This window comes from Rhodamnia argentea, chromosome 7 (genome assembly GCF_020921035.1).
Source record: "Rhodamnia argentea isolate NSW1041297 chromosome 7, ASM2092103v1, whole genome shotgun sequence".
NCBI lineage: Eukaryota > Viridiplantae > Streptophyta > Magnoliopsida > Myrtales > Myrtaceae > Rhodamnia > Rhodamnia argentea.
The window spans coordinates 9352654-9369838 of NC_063156.1; the positions used below are offsets into that span (position 1 = coordinate 9352654).

The 17185-nt window shown below is 38.8% G+C and overlaps 1 protein-coding gene across 1 annotated transcript in view; it reads right to left on the bottom strand.

Moving 5' to 3' along the window:
* The window catches only part of LOC115737645 (TATA-box-binding protein-like), a 40002-nt gene that overhangs the window by 18621 nt on the left and 4196 nt on the right, over positions 1-17185 (bottom strand). The window lies entirely within an intron of this gene.

Consider the following 17185-nt stretch of genomic DNA (forward strand, 5'->3'; position numbering starts at 1 on the left):
CCAGGGGGCAAAATCAGATTTCTGAAAAAGCGGAGTTTAGTTTTGTTCTGTGGAAGGCAAATACGCAAGTAGGCAGAGAAGTTATGGATCGGAACTAGTTAGTTCAAAAAAAAGTTCAACTTTGTCTATTTAGTCCTAAATATTTGTACAAGATTTTCATGTAGTCCTTTTGATTTCTAAAATTGATTACATAACAATCCAGTCATCACCGGTTGTCCTACATGATATAGCTTTATATGAGCAATTTAATTACTCCTTTTTTTAAGATGATGAAAGAAATTAGATTTTCCCCCCAAATCAAATTATCACTATATTTCTTCCTTTTTCTATTTTTTCTTCCAAGTAGAGGATAACTCAAACGAACGGTTGAGGGTTTTTTTCTACCAATTGGGGCTCTCTCTTTACCACCCTTTGTGGAGATGGTTTACAAGGTTCATAACCACTCTTCTTACTACAAGACACTTACCTAGCCAATACTTAGATCCAATTCTACCCAACTTTTTCCGGTTTACCTCAATATTTCCCACTTGTTCGACTATTGCTGTGCAGTTTTTGGATATCAAATGGACCTCTCCATAAGATAATTTTAATGTGGCTGATTTTCCCTCTTTTGGAATCAATTCTCTATAGCACCCCGTTGTTCCAGCTAATTGTCCACTCTTTCCAAGTGTGATTTCTATGTTATGTATCAACATGGCTAAGGGCATACCGGTTGAAGTAGATTCTTCTTTTTGATCAATCTCGAAAAGACTAAATTAGAATTTAAAGCCACATCAGCGATTTTTCAGCAAAATTGATCGAAAAGACTAAATTGAAATTTCACAGAATAGTTTAGAATTCAATTGGTAAAATTAAAAAGTTTAATACTAAACTCACATCTGTACATTAGGTTAAAAATTAATCGGATAATTTTTCATGAACCTTTTAGTAGTCGATAAAATAATCACTTATTGTAAGTCACTAGTGAGATAATAATTGGATCGTCTACAAATTCAACAGTAAATTGCCACTTGTTTCTACATTTTACAAGTGAACGTGTATTTTCCACTTGTAGATTACCAATTAAAGTAACGAATATATCAAGAACATCCTAATGATTAATAGATTACCACATGCGCACGTGCTTTTGCTAAGAAGTTACCACTGAAATAAAAAAATTTACTTTCATGTTGTATCTTGTAAATGAATTACTCTTGATGAAAACTTAATATTACAAATGGCACTATGTTCCTTGATTATTAATTTGATTGAACGGTGACTTACTACATAGTACATACACCGCTAAGATTTTAATTTTGAGCAGTGAAGTTATGACATAGTTGCGAAGTTGCCATTGTATTGATCGTTAGTACTTATTAACTCCTAAATCACTAATCTCATCTCTAGAATTTTGCCATGAGGAGAAGGAGGAGGAGGAGTAATAATAATAATAATAATAATAATAAAGGATAGAAACAGTCTCACTGGAATCTAAGCCCGATGGTTCATGTTTGAATCAAAAGTCCCGACACTTTTATAAGTAGATTCACCATAAGTTCTTACGTAGATCCACATTTAATTCTCTTATTATTATTTTTATCTTGGGAAAAATTAAATCTTTTGTTTGTTGAAACATAAATAAGCATAACCGAGGCTATTCGAAAATCTTGCCTATATTATTGAATCAATCCGAACCGATCCACAGCTAAATCATTGGATGGCAACACACTTCGAGTTTGACTTAGCATAAGAAGGTGCCGAGCTAGAGCAGGCTCTTTGCTACTTCTTCTAACCACATAATACCAAAGAAGATGATCATAGCGCCGATAGAGACGATATATTAATGGGAAAATTTCAAAAAAGGGCCCCACGTACCTTTATTTTCTCAAAAAAGGGCTCGGAGTAAACTTTGTTTCAAATAAGGGCTTGAAGTGCCCAATCATGTTTCAATTAAGGGCCTGAACTCGCCGGCCGGAGAGCATATGACTTTTCAGGCAGCTGAAATAAGGGCATTTTCGTCTATTAAAATTTTGAATAAAAAGAAAATCCATAAAATTATAAATCTCAATTGTTCTTTCTCTTCCCCACTTCGTGAACAAAAGAACCTGAACAGAGCGAGGATCGGTGGGCATCGATGGCGTGTGATTGGGTGGCAGGTGCGACTATGCGGCAAGGTGCAATCGGCTATGGCGGCATACGATGCTGCCAGTATCCGACCGGTATCCCTCACTTTCATTTTATTTCTTCGATTATTTGTTTCATTATTGAAAGAGGAGATCTTTGCACTCATATCCCTCACTTTCAAATCATTGTATTTGTTCCATTCCAAATCATTTTATTTGATTATTGAAACAAAATCATTTTATTTGAAAGAGGATATCTTTGCATGTCTATATAAAGATCCCTCACTTTCATTCTATTTCTCCCATTCCGAATATGATTTGTTTCATTATTTATTTGATTATTGAAAGAGGAGATCTTTGCATTCCTAACGATATAAAGATCCCTCACTTTCAAATCCTTCTATTTGTTCCATTCCAAATCATTTTATTTTTTGATTTGATTATTGAAACAACTTAAGGAGATCTTTCCATTAAAGATCCCTTTGTTCCATGCCAATTTGTTTGATTATTGAAATAACATTCCATGATATAAAGATCCCTTCCAAATCAAATCATTTTTTTTATTATTGAAACAAGCAGATCTTTCCGAATGATAGAAGCATGGAGAACAATGATATAAGCCTAGAGAAAAAAGGGATAAGTACCCTTACCAAAAAAAAAAAAAAAGGGATAAGTACAGTACAAGTGCCATAACTTTTGTACGACGTTCACTCAAGTGCCATAACTTTTGTACGGTGTTCACTTGAGTATCATAATTTTCAAAACGTTCACTTGAGTGTTATGTCGGAGCAAAATCATTCACTTGAGTGCCATTTTTGCCGAAAAAGCTGACATGGACTTTTTGCTATTATTTTATTAATTTTTTAGTGCTACGTGAATTTTCTTTACATTTTCTAATATTTTATGAAATTTTTTTTATTTTTTATTCATTTTGATGTTTTTATTTTTATTTTAATTATTTAATATTTCAAAAAAAAAAAAACCCTTAGGTTTCTCGATGGTGGCCGGCGAGGTCATCGACCAGGGTCTCGCCGGCCACCACCGGCCGGCCCAAGGGCCGTGGTCTACTCGCCCTGGGCCTGCGAGGCCGCAACGGCCCAGAGCCGCGGGCGGGGGCTCAAAGCCCTCTCCAGATCCGGGCGAGGGCCGTTGCCTCGACCTCGCAACGGCGAGCAAGGTCAAGGCGACGACCGTCACAAGGCCGAGGCGACGGCCCTCCGGCCATTGGCCGGCGGGGGCGCAAGGCCCTCGCTGGCTCGAGGCGAGCCGACCTTGGCCCCTAGGCCGGCCACCACCGAGAAATCAAGGGTTTGGCCTTTTTTTTTTAAATTTCAATAATTAAACAAACCAGAAAAATAAAATCTGCAAAAAAATTAATGAAAATTTCCACGTGTACATTAAATATTAAAAAAAAATCAACGATTAGACCTGTTTGTTGTGCTTTAGCAGGCTTTAGGTGTAGAAATGGGTGGAAATTGGTGTAAATAGCATTCTCGTAAAAAAATAATACAAAAAATTCCCAAAATCTCCTAGGACTGATCCCCTTCTTCTTCTCTCTTGTATCTTGTACCGATCCGTGATCCTACAACAAACCAGCCAACCCCTAAAAACATATCCGAACCCACCAGCCAACCCTAAAAACCATATCCAAATCCTCAGTTCACAGCATCTCACACCATTTGCTTAACCATCTCTTTAACCTAAATAAATCCAAAATAAATCCAAATAATCTTCTTTGTCTCAGTAATGATTCCCTCAATGAGGTGCGCAACTTCCTCAACTATCCTAACTAGCTCCTCCTCCTCTTTGGCATCCTTCTCCTCCCCTGGTGCATACAAACACGAACCCCTTGAAGTAACTTTTTGATCCCTCTAAGGTAATCGTCACCTACGATCACCGTTGCCGACGAAGAGTAATGTGAAATGATCTCTTTTAAGAGGAAGTCTGTCATGATGCTAAGATCAAAAAGTCAACTTAGAGGTTAGAGAAAACCAAATCTCTTCGTGGTGAAGCATCACCCTCCATTTTTTGGGAGAACCTTCTCCAAAATCAGGATTCTTAAATCGGGATCATCTATTTCACTAAGTATATTTTTCGCTATTACTTCATCTAGGTGTGGGATGTTTAGTCCTTCCTCATCAAACCTTCGGTTAAAATCTGTTCATCATATGATTAGCTAATCAAAAGTCTTAAAATAAATAAAACAACAATCCAATTTTGGATCACATTACTAGTTGTCTTAAAATATGCAAAACAAGATAGAATGTCTTTGTCCCCTCATCAGCCTTTGTTCTCAAAATAAACAAGACACACTAACAATTACCATAAAAAAAAGTCCTAAAATTAACAAAACACTCTAAATCCCCAGAATTGATCTGCCCCACACACACACGCATTACATGCATACATGCATTTGTCATGGGCCGGGAGATTGTGATCGACCCGCGCGGCGGCTCGGGCTTCCTTTGGATCGTTGGAGCACCCGAGTTAAGCCTTTTCTCTATTTTTTTCTTCTTTCTAACCTGGATCGCATAGAGAGAGGAGCTAATCGAGAGGGAGAGGCTCTGGGGAGGAAGCTTTGTATTTCTTTCTGTGGATGATCAAATGAGAAGGAGGACTCCCCTTTATATAGGAGGGACCTCGGATTACAACCGTAGATCACACTCTCATCTAACGGCCTAGATTTCATCTACCGACTCCCCAACCACCGACATTAAATAGGAAGGTTCAAGAACTTTGCCAAATTACCGATTTGCCCGACCTCGGAAACCTTCTAGAAAACTAGTAGAAAACCCTAGAAAAACCGTAGGGGACCAAGACATAGCAAGTCTTGGGGCATCTCTCGCCATCTCGTGCGACCGGTTGGGGCACGAAAATCTCGGCCCATGTCACATTTCTCTAGGATGTTTAGTTCTCCCTCATCAGTAATCATTAACTAGCTAATCAAAAAGTCTTATTAACATAAACAAAACAAGATAAGACACTATAACAAGATACTCAACCAATTAATCCCCAAAAAGAATACTACCCCATATGCATTCCCCTAGGACACATTCCGGGGAGGGTGGGTGGATGGGTTTGGTTCGAGGCAAAGCCGCTGTTTCGTCCTAGCCGAAAGCCTTCATTTTAATTTTTTAAAAAGAAATTAAAAAATTTCTTAACATGACGAGATTTGATAAACCCAATTAGCATTTCTCTGAGATTTTACCCAATTAGCATTTCTCTCTAAATCGATATTTGAACCAAAACTCACCTTTAGTCCTTCCACCCTTACTCTTAATCCTTCCTCCTCATAAAAAATCATTAACTAGCTAATCAAAAACACAATAAAAAAACTCTTAAAATAAACAAAACAAACCGACATTTGAACCAAAACTCACCCTTAGTCCTTCCACCCTTACCAAGTCCTTCCTCATCGGGCCTTTCTTAAAATACACAAAACAAGATAAGACAATGTAATCCACTATCAGAATTGGACCAATTGATCCCCGCCCCATATTTTTTCCCTCTTATGCATTTCTAGGATGTTTAGTTAAGCCTTTGGTCTTAAAATAAACAAAAAAAACAAGATAAAGACAGTACATTGAATCCTATTACTAGCTAATCTTAAACAAAACAAGATAAGATAGCAAAATAGATACTAACAGAGTCCAATTCATCCCCTAAAAAGAACACTGCTCCATATTCCTTGCCCTCTTTGTATGCTACATAGAACTCAGAGGAAGGATCTTCGAGTACGTCCATCTGGAGCTTGCATAACTCCATAAAAACCATGGGAGGTTCTTCTTGGCGTAACAAGCTCCCGACAAAACTCCGGGACGTCTTGATAAATAATCAAACAAAGTCAAAATCATGTATAAAAAAAATTGGAGAGATTTCTAAATCTTCTTACTTTAGTGTCATGCTCCATCCCTATCAAATACAACACGCAGATACACAGTGGTAGGCCACCATCGCCATCATCGATTTTGCAAGTCCAAACTACCAAATGTTTTAATCTCGCTCATTCTTATAAAATCTCTTTCGGATACAAGTCGTCCCGCTCTTGCTCTTTCTCTAACATGAGTAATTGTCACGACCTAAAAATTGGTTTTCCAGGTTAACGGATTATCGGGTTAATTAAATTAACTAGCCTAATTCGGACTCTCCCAAGTCCTACCGAATCGTAACTTAGGTTTAATTATGTGCAAAATTTATTAATTCAAAGCCGCCACTAATCTTTTATGGTAGGTAGATTAAAAACCTAAATAAAATATTCGGGAGAAAATACTTTATTTCATGCGAACCAGAGATTAAATGGATTCGGGGACTTGGTTACATTAACTTTTCAATTAATGCCCTTTCGATACCCAATTTTCATGAAAAAACCTTAGTTTGATGATTTGAATTAAATGTTTTTGGGATTTTCTTTTATTAAATGCAATGCTAATACAATCTAACTATATGACGTGTGTGATGTAATGGCATGGCAAAATGCATGACATAGCATAATGACATGACAAATATGCATGACATGGAAAATATAATAACGCAAATTAAACTATATGCTATGCAATGTGAATGATATTTTTGATATATTTTTGTGTATTTTCAGATTTATGAAAAAATTAAGTTGAAAGACTACCTAAAGTGAAATAACATCCAATTTAATTTAACAAATTGATTTCTCAAAATCCTAATTTTTATTAGATGTTATTTTCATGCAAATGTATGAGAGAACATGATTTAACCTAAGAAAAATGCAACATCTTTTTTTTGGATTTTTTAGGAATTTATTTAAACCATGAAAACAATGAAATTTGAACAAAAATAAACAATATTGCCCATCAAACACCTATAAATCCGAAATTTCAATTTTATTCACAACATTCCCCAAGATTAGGGTTAGCAAGTGAATATATTATAGAGTTATCGTCGTCCCTATGTACATAGGGAAAACCTTGAAATTCTATTTAGGGATTAGCAATCCGCTCCTCGAGATCAAGGATTTGATATCTAATTCACACGTACGGGCACAATCGTACTTTGAGATCGAAGTCATATATTGCCGTTAATGTATGTTTTCCGAGGGACAAGGCACAATTAGAGAACATGTGTTATGGGCAAGATTGTTTAATAATGTTCAAACCTTAAATAACAATCATAAAGATGAGCATAAAATAAACATGAGATAAAAAAGGATAAGATGAAAAAAAAAAAGTAAAAGAAATCAACCAGATTGGGAGTTATTCGATATTGTGTCAATTTATCTATAAGGAAATATTGCGCCATCTCTAACACAATATTGTCTTTTCTATAAAACTGCACTTTCCAAATACGTGCAACAATCTCTGCAAGATATATTAGAAATAACAACCTGCTCAAGATATGATTATATAAGAATAATTCAAAATAGGTAATAATATATCTAAAATATATTCAGATTACGATTGTTACCTAATTCGCGAATAACTTTCCGAATTCGAATTCCGAACTAATCTCGTGGTTCAAGCTTGAAAACTGAACCGATTGGCTAAGGGGATTTGCGCACGAATCAAAGGTTTTGGTGAAGGCGCATCTCGACTTGCAGCAGTAATTTTGACCACGAATCCACCTAAAAATCTGCACAAAACAGTCAAGAAACCATTCATAAATAGCAGTAAAATTGATCATGGACAGTGGGGTAAAATCTGCACTGAATAGTTAGTGAAATTGTCCAAAAACAGTGCTGTTTTTGGTCACGAACAGCAGCAAATTGGACTCCCAACAACAGCGAACTGATTCGTCAACTTGTAGCAAAAATTCTTGGAACAACAACCAGAACAATCCTTGGTCATGCGCGACCCTTTTTGTGTCCTCCTTGTGCGGACCTTCAAAACATGCGCAAAGAAACCCCTGAATTCTCTCTTTTCCTTTTGGCATGGACCGCCGAAGACAAAAATCACCGCTCCCCAAAGCCTCCTCCTTTCTTTGTCGTATCTCCAATGTGGCCACTGCAAATTGTTTTTTTTTAGGTTAGTGAATAATCTAGAGAAAACAATTGAAAAACTCAAAATGGAAGTATGAATCTAAAGTGTTTCGTGTGATCATGATGTTGAACGTGTAAAGGCATGAACTTCATGAGAAGAAAGTCTCTGCCCATGGGCTCCTTCAATTAATCTTCACTCCTCAGCTGCTCTCCCTCTTCACGTGTGTCATCAAGATCTTTTCCAAGAAGAGATCGTATGTTCTCTCTTTGCATACATCAACGAGCCTCCCTTCAAACTTCTTGTGGCCGTGTATAACAATTGAATGGCCCCCTCGATTCGCAGGGAGAAAGAAGAAGAAGACTCTCCCTCTCTCACGTGAATTGCTCTCCACAATATGGCCTTGTATTCAATAAAGTGGCCTCCCGAATAATGCCGTGCGTGAATATTGAATTGGCCTCCCCCTAAACCCTAGGATTAGCACTCTATTTATAGACTAAGGGTTTTCTAGTCCTAGTTGAAGTAGGAATCATCATCAACCGTCGGATTAAAAATTCTGATTTTTGAGAGTCCGATCTCATTAAAACTCCTCAATAATTTTGGCCACAAGAGGGATTGTCATGGGCTAGCCCAATTTCATGCTCTTGCAGGCTTGATTGCACATTCTCGGGCTCAAATTAGGCTTTAATTAATTAAATGAATAATTAATTAAAAGCCTTTAACAATTAGCCGAGCAAAGTGAGCTGAATTAAACTTGAAAATAGGTTCGAGCCCTCTTAGAATTTTCGGCACACTCCCTAGCCTTAGTTGAAAATTTCAGACTAAGTTTGGTCCGATCGCTATGTTCAATTAAGCTCTATTGACTCAACTCTGCAATAATACATGACTGATGAAAAATAAATATGAAATGCATGGGGAATTAATTTTTTGTGAGAACTATAACTAATTCTCATTTTACGCTTGAAATGAATGATTTAATAAAAATCAAAATTTAGGTGTCAACAGTAATTCGATGGGTTCATAGTAGAGAAGGAGATCCCTGGGGGTTAGGTGCTCGATTTCATCCTTCCCATCATACAAGAATTAGAAGAATGAACGACCCTCCTCCTCCTCCTCCTCCTCCTCCTCACCCTCACCCTTACCGAATAAAAGATCAAGATCCTCCTCATCGAACAACCGTAAACCTTCCTTACCCTCCACCTCCTCCTCCTCCTCCTCATTCCTTTCCCCTTTGCCTTCTGTACATTCCACACCAAAAATTTCTCATGTGGTCTCGTCCTCCCTACCAGCTTCTGTTGTCTCATCCTCGTCGGTGCCATCATCATCCTTCATCCTTGCCTTCATCATCATCCTCCTTCTCGTTGTGCCATCTTCTTCCTTCCTTCCTGCCTTCACGTGTGTTTTTCTTTTTTAAATCAAAGGAAAAGGATATTAGCAAAGCATAATGTCCTTATAGGATATAGAATGATTTTATACATAAGCCGTAATTTATTTTTCACACCATCAACGGAAGAACGAGAAAGAGGTAGTAAAATCTTTTTCGCAATGTGGTCTCCTCCTTCTTGCTACTCTCGTCTTCCCTCTCCTCCTCCTCCTCCTCCTCGACTTTGCCATCCAACTCCTCCTCCTTACGTTCCTTCTCACCTTTGCCACATTCCCGGCCGGGCTTTCGAGGGGTCTCGTCCTCATCCTCCTCCTCCACCTGCTCCTTGTCCTTGGCTTCACTTCCACCTTTACCTTTAGGATAGGAAGCCTTGAAAGTACTGTTAGCAAGTATTTGGGGAATGATGAAATGTAAGCAGTGCAAACATGATCGGGAAGTGGAAGGGAAAAGCTTGGAAGATTGGGAGAGTTTGCTCTCGAGTGAGGGAGAATGAGCTGAAAATGAGGAGAGGGAAGTCGAAAGACGGAGAGACGAAGAGTGGGTGGGTGATGGGGCAAAATGGGTGAGGGAAAACTTTCTCTCCTCTCGGAAAGTAACAGAAACAGGGAGACCTTCAAACGGACGAGAGAGGGAGGGGGAGGGGGAGGGAAAACTTGCTCAGAGAGGTAAGGGGAAACTTATTAGTTAAGCCCCTCCCTTGAGGTGCCCAACTTTCTCGGTTATCCTATCTTGCTCCTCCTCTTCTATGGCACCCTTCTCCTCCCCCGGCCTATACAAACATGAACCCCTTGAAGTAACTTCTTGATTCCACTAAGGTGATCATCACCTACGATCACCACCGCCGACGAAGAATAATATGGAATGATCTTTTTTAAGAGGAAGTTTGTCATGATGATAAGATAAAAAAGTCAACTTAGAGGTTAGAGAAAACCAAATCATCAAAATTACATCAAAGTTAACTCATCAAAATCAAAATTAAAATTAATACCGATCTCTGGGGTGAAGTATCACCCTCCATGTTTTTTGGGGAACCTTCTCCAAAATCAGAATTCTTAAATCGGGATCATCTATTTCACTGGGTATATTTTTCGCTATTAGTTCATCTAGGTATGAGATGTTTAGTACTTCCTCACCAAACCTTCAGTTAAAAATCCGTTCATCATATGATTAGCTAATCAAAAGTCTTAAAATAAATAAAACAACAATCCAATTTTGGATCACATTACTAGCTGGCTTAAAATAAACAAAACAAGATAGAATGCCTATGCCCCCTCATTAGCCTTTGTTCTCAAAATAAACAAGACACGCTAACAATTACTATAAAAAAAAAAGTCTTAAAATTAATAAAAACACGTTAAATCCCCAGCATTGAATTTGCCCTACACATGCACGCATCTACATGCATTTCTCTAGGATGTTTAGTTCTCCCTCATCAATAATCATTAACTAGCCAATCAAAAAGTCTTATCAAAATAAACAAAACAAGATAAGTCACTAGAACAAGATACTCAAGCAGTTGATTCCTCCAATTGATCCCCAAAAAGAATACTACCCCATATGCATTCCCCTAGGATGCATTCCTGGGTGGGTGGGTGGGTTTAGTTCAGGGCAAAGCCGCTGCTCCGTCCTAGTTGAAAGCCTTCCTTTTAATTTTAAAAAAAAATAAAAAAATATTTTTACCAAGATGAGATTTGGTAAACCCAATTAGCATTTCTCTCTAAACCGACATTTGAACCAAAACCCACCCTTAGTCCTTCCACCCTTACCAAGTCCTTCCTCATCGAGCCTTTCTTAAAATAAACAAAACAAGATAAGACGGTGTAATCCACTAATAGAATTAGACCAATTGATCCCCGCCCCATATTTTTGCCCTCTTATGCATTCATAGGATCTTTAGTCAAGCCATTGGTCTTAAAATAAGCAAAACAAAACAAGATAAGACAGTACAATGGATCCTATTACTAGCTAATCTTAAACAAAACAATATAAGAGAGTAGAGTAGATACTAACAGAGTACAATTCATCCCTTAAAAAGAACACTGCTCCATATTCCTTGCTCTCTTGGCATGCTACATAGAACTCGGAGAAAGAATCTTCGAACACGTCCGTTCGGAACTTGCATAACTCCATAAAAACCATGGGAGGTTCTTCCTAGCGTAACAAACCCTCGACAAAACTCCGGCACATCTTGACAAATAATCAAACAAAGTCAAAATCATGTATAAAAAAAATTGAAGAGATTTCTAAGTCTTCTTACCTTAGTATCATACTCCATCCCCATCAAATACAACACACAGACACATGGTGGTGGGCCACCATCGTCACCATCAATTGCGCAAGTCCAAACCACCAAATGTTTTAATCTCGCTCGTTCTTCTAAAGTCTCTTTCAGATACAGGTCGTCCTGCTCTTGCTCTTTCTCGAACATGAGTAATTCGATGGATTCATAGTAGAGAAGGAGATTGGGTCATGTGCTCAATTTCATCCTCCCGACCATACAAGAATTAGGAGAATAAACCACCCTCCCCCGACAAGTCGTCGGACGAGGAGGAACCGTAGAAGAATAAACCACCCTCCTCCTCCTCCTTCTCACACTCACCCTTACCGAATAAAATATCGAGATCCTCCTTCACCGAACAACCGTAAACCTTCCTCACCCTCCTCCTCATCCTCCTCGTTCCTCTCCCCTTTGCCTTCCGTGCGTTCCACACCAGAAATTTCTGGTGTGCTCTCATCTTCTCTACCAGCTTCTCTTGTCTCCTCTCTACCGGCTTCCGTTGTCTCATCCTCGTCGGCGCCATCATCGTTCTCCTTCTCACTGTGCCATCTCCTTCCTTTCTACCTTCACGTGTGCTCTTCTTTTTGAAATCAAAGGAATAATAGATTAGCAAAGCGTAATGTCCTTACAGGATATAGAATGATTTTATACAAAAGCCTCAATTTATTTTTCACACCATCAACAAGAAGAACGAGAACGAGATAGTAAAATCTTTTTCGCATTGTGGTCTCCTCCGCTTTGCTGTTCTCGCCTTCCCTCTCCTCCTCCTCCTCCTCCTCCTCCTCCTCCTCCTTCACCACTTTACCATCCACCTCCTTCTCCTTACGCTCCTTCTCACCTTTGCCACCTTACCGGCCAAACCGGACATCCGTGAGGTCTCCTCCTCATCCTCCTCCTCCACCTCCTCCTTATCCTTGCCTTCACTTCCACCTTTTTACCTTTGGGGTAGAAAGCCCTGGAAGCCCTCGCAGCATAAGGTGACCCCTTGGTGGAGGCATGAGGGCCCTACTGGCAAGTATTGGGGAATGATGAGAAATGTAAGCAGTGTAAAACATGATCGGGAAGTGGAAGGGAAAAGCTTGGGAGAGTGGGATGGTTTGCTCTCAGGTGAGGGAGAATGAGCTGAAAATGAGGAGAGTGAAGCCGAGAGAAGAAGGGACACCGAGAGTAGATGGGTGTGGGAAAGCTTTCTCTCCTCTCGGAGAGTGACGGAAAATAGGGAGACCCTCAAACGGACTGGAGGGGGAGGGGGAGGGGGAGGGAAAACTTGCTCGGAGAGAAAATAGGGAGAGTGAGGAGTAAAAAAAAGAAACTGTAGATGGAGACATCCTATTACTTTTGTATCAGTCACCATAAACTAACTAAATAACATCTGCTACCACAGCTTTAAAAAAAAAAGACTAAATTTGTCTGGGCTTATTAGTTAAGCCCCTCTCTTGTGAGCGTGAGTGCATTTTTCTTTTCTGTAATATTTTTTTATATACCTCTTTAACAATTCAAGAAAAAAAAAACATTATTTTTATTAGCAACGAGGAAAAAGATTTCATCAGACCACTCACATGAGTACGCTAAATAATCACAACATGAATCACAAGCTAGTCCTATCAAAGCTAAGAAGCTGAATTGAATTAACACACTGGGATAGCACCCATCGAAAATAAGAAAATGAAAAATCATTATAATCAATGAGAGCTCATTTCATTCATTTTCTTGGCTAGCTCTGTCAGATGTCAGATGGTCCCCGGTGATGGTCGAGGTTGGGAGTTGAGAAATAACATCTAAATGTGACACGAAGAACATGAAGAATTGGTGAAGATGATTGTTCATTGGGTCGAGACAATTACCACAGATGCCAATGATCATGGCCAGACGTTTTCTTGTAGCCCCCGCATATATTTCTACACATACGATGATGGATGTGGTGGTGGGTCGTGCCTTACCGAAATAATTGGTCTCATACCAGGCTTCCAGCATTTTATCTTCGCCTATCTAAGTTTTACTTTGTGGATAATGAAAGGGGCTTCTAGTATGGTCAGGGATTTAGGCAATTTTGGGTTGAAGATTTCTCTTAATTCTCATAAATTTTCGTTCTACATTCCAAACAAGGCGCTTATTAAAGTAAAGTCCTTGGCAGTTAAATTTTAAAGACTCGTGACAACATCTAAATTTTAAATTTTAAAGACGTTTGCAGTAGTAATAAGCCCCTGTAAGCCCATTTCGTCAAGTGCGGGAGCTTGCATAACCGACGCGCGAGATATCGACCATCCGATCGAGTTTTAGAAAAAGGAATGGACAGGCACGTGGTTTGGCCAAACCTGAGGATCACAAAAAATGGATTTGGATTTTAATTTCGGAGAAAATTCATTACAATATCAGAAAATGATTGTTCTTTTTATTTTTTTTTTTTGTTAGTAGACGTTTTTCATTTTTTAATTCGAAAAATCAGTTTTTTATTTTCAAAAATCCTAGATGGCGACAGGTGGCAAAATGCGAATCTAGGTTTGTCCTTTTTTAAAAAAAGGTTATCTCACCTGCCACGTGGACGCACACGTAGGCTGTTGACTGGTCAGCAAAAATTTGACCAGTGAACCCCTCGCCGGAGAACAGTGACCATCGGAGTCACTGTACCGGCGAGTATTCCGGCTGCCTTGCTGGAAAACACCAAAAAACGAGCCTGAAAATCTCCCTTTTTTCATCTAAGCACACTAAAACTCACTAACTAAAATCCCTGAGATTAAATTTAACCATAACAGGCCCTAAAAGCTCCTCTATCTCAGGCCACAGTGAGCACTTTTCCAGATTCCGGCGAGGCATTTGCTCCACGTTTTCAACCAATCAACTCAGGAAGGTTCGACAATGGAGATTTTGACCGTTCAATGCCCGAAAGTAGACATTAGAAGTGCTTCTAGAGGTCAATCAAGGTCAGAAGAGAGTTGGATAAAACACACTCGATCGAAAATTGAAATAAAATGGTACAAAAACCAGAGCACGTTCAGCCGAGAAGAACAGAAATGGCGACGGTAACGTACTGTCGGTTTGCTCTCAAAAGCCTGGAATTGAACGAAACTTCCACGAAATTTGATCTTTCACGAACGTTGCCAAGATCGATCTACCGATTGCTTCCTCCATTGCCCCTGTACCAGAGCTTCAACCCTCTCCTTCTCTCTTTAAATGCTCTCTGCTGTGACTAACTCCGTCGAGTTGTTGTAGGTTGTCGGTCCCTCCTGCGCGCGGGTTCAACAAACCGAGATGAAAACCGTTCCCCGTGTGCTTGGGTTGACTTGGTCGACCGAGTTGACCAGGGCAACTCTTCTTCTTCTTCTTCTTTCACGTGAATTTGATCCGTGTAGATATTTGATCCGCTCACGTGGGCACATTAGAACTCAGAGTTCCGGTTCTATCGATCTTATTCGTTATCGAGTTGAGTAATTAATCTCAAGATGCGAATCATGATCATCCTATGATTGAGTACGTTTGGATTTGCGTCGGATGATATTCCAGTCACTTCATTATTGAATAACGCCAATATTTGTATGACTCGGCTAGCATGCAATCTTCTAATAAACTGAAATGAATAAAAGCAAAGATCTCTGTGAAGTTTGACCAATGAATTTGGATTGAATCGATAATTGATGTGGCATGTAATTAAGGATTTTCAATAAGTGAATCATCCCGTCATAACTTTTTTATCCCTTGCCCCATCATACCATTTCTGAGCGGATTTTTTTTCAATCTAATTTCTCATTTCCATGTGGATTTTTTTGCTATTTTTTAATTGGTAATCTTCTTTTCTTTCTTTTATGCTTCTAATTTTCATTTCAAGTTCAATTACTTAACCCTCGATTTAAAAAAAAAAGAGTGAAAAAACAAAATGAAAAAAAAAAAAATTGACCAAAAAATTATTGAAAAGATGTTAGGAGTCACTGAGTTTGACCACGTTGACATTTTTTAATAATATCTTGAATTTTTTTATTAATTTCTGTAAATTTTTCTTTTCTTTCTTCTTATTCTTTTTAACAACTATGACCAGCAAGGTGGCCGGGACGCCCTCGGGTATATTCACATCCTGGTCACTAAAAAACTTATATGCTAATTACTTAGTTAATTACTTAGTTAAGTGGGTGTACTTATCTATTTCTCCTTTTTTGTTCCAAGGTTTGTTAATCCTATTTTTCTGGAATAAATTTTTGTTCCAAAAGTTTTGAAAGAGAGAAGTGAGAAGCTTCTCTGTTCCAGAAATTTTCCTTCCTTTGTGGGTCACCACCCACCGCGGACATAAAAATCATTATTTTAAGAAAAATTAATAAAAATAAAAATGAAGTATAATTTTTTTATTAGAAGATTTTGTGTTAATAGTATTTTAGAATTGTGTGAAACGAATTTTTTTCAAGGAACAGAATTTTATGTAGTGTTTTTTTAATAATAAATATTTTTCTAGCCCGTGGTCGCACTTAACAACTTAATAATTGACCAAAAAAATGACTTAATAGGTTTGAGTTAGCTAACTCGAGTCATAAGAATCTTTTCCGATTGTTTTCTTTTATTTTTTTTTTTTTTTTTTTTCTTTCTTGCTTTTATTTTATTTTTCCCGAGGGGTCCCACGGCACTGCCGCCATCCACAGCCAGCTGCCGTCAGCCGCCGCTTCCCACCGTTTGCCTCACATTCAAAGGATCGTACCTTCGATGTAGGGATCGATCGTGAAAGAATTTCACCGGAGAACTTCATCATTTTATCAGGTGTAAGCACAAAGGAAACTCTATCGGGAATTTGTAAAGAAATAGCAAACATGAGACCTTTGAATGCGCATACCTGAACACGCACAAAACGAGAAACCGCGACCCATCAAACCCATCAAGAATCGAAGTAGAACTACAACCCACCAAAACCACGAAGGCTAGACAATACTCAAAGCAATCAACACGTGTCCGAGAACGGACGGCGGTGGACGAACGAAGGAATGGTGATGGAGCGGGGGACGTTACCAGGAATCGGCGGAGTACTCTAAGAGCTTGCCTTCGGTGGAGAAGAAGAGGCATCACAAAGGATGGAGATCTCATGGGCCTTCTTGAGCGGACCTGCCGCCATCCGACGCTGCCTGGCCCCAACCCCGTCCCCCCCCCACCCAGCCCACCCCGGGCGCCGACTGCCCCCGATCTCCATATCCCCGTGCCCGCCGGAGAACAAGGAAAAGTAAAAAGAAAATAAAAATAGAATAAAACAGTACTTTTTCAACAATAAAAAAATATTTTTTTAGATAAATAAAAAAAGTAACCATTAATTTTTAAAATATTAAAATTGCATGAAAATATTTTAGACAATCCTAACAAAATTATAAGAAATAAATATCTGAAAGTGTTTTATGAGAGATGAGGATTAAATAGATATATAGTGGACCCATATCGGACTGAATCCAAACCCTACTAGATGATTTGACATCTCTAATGCTAGTAGCTCCTGCCCTTCCCCTTCTTCCAA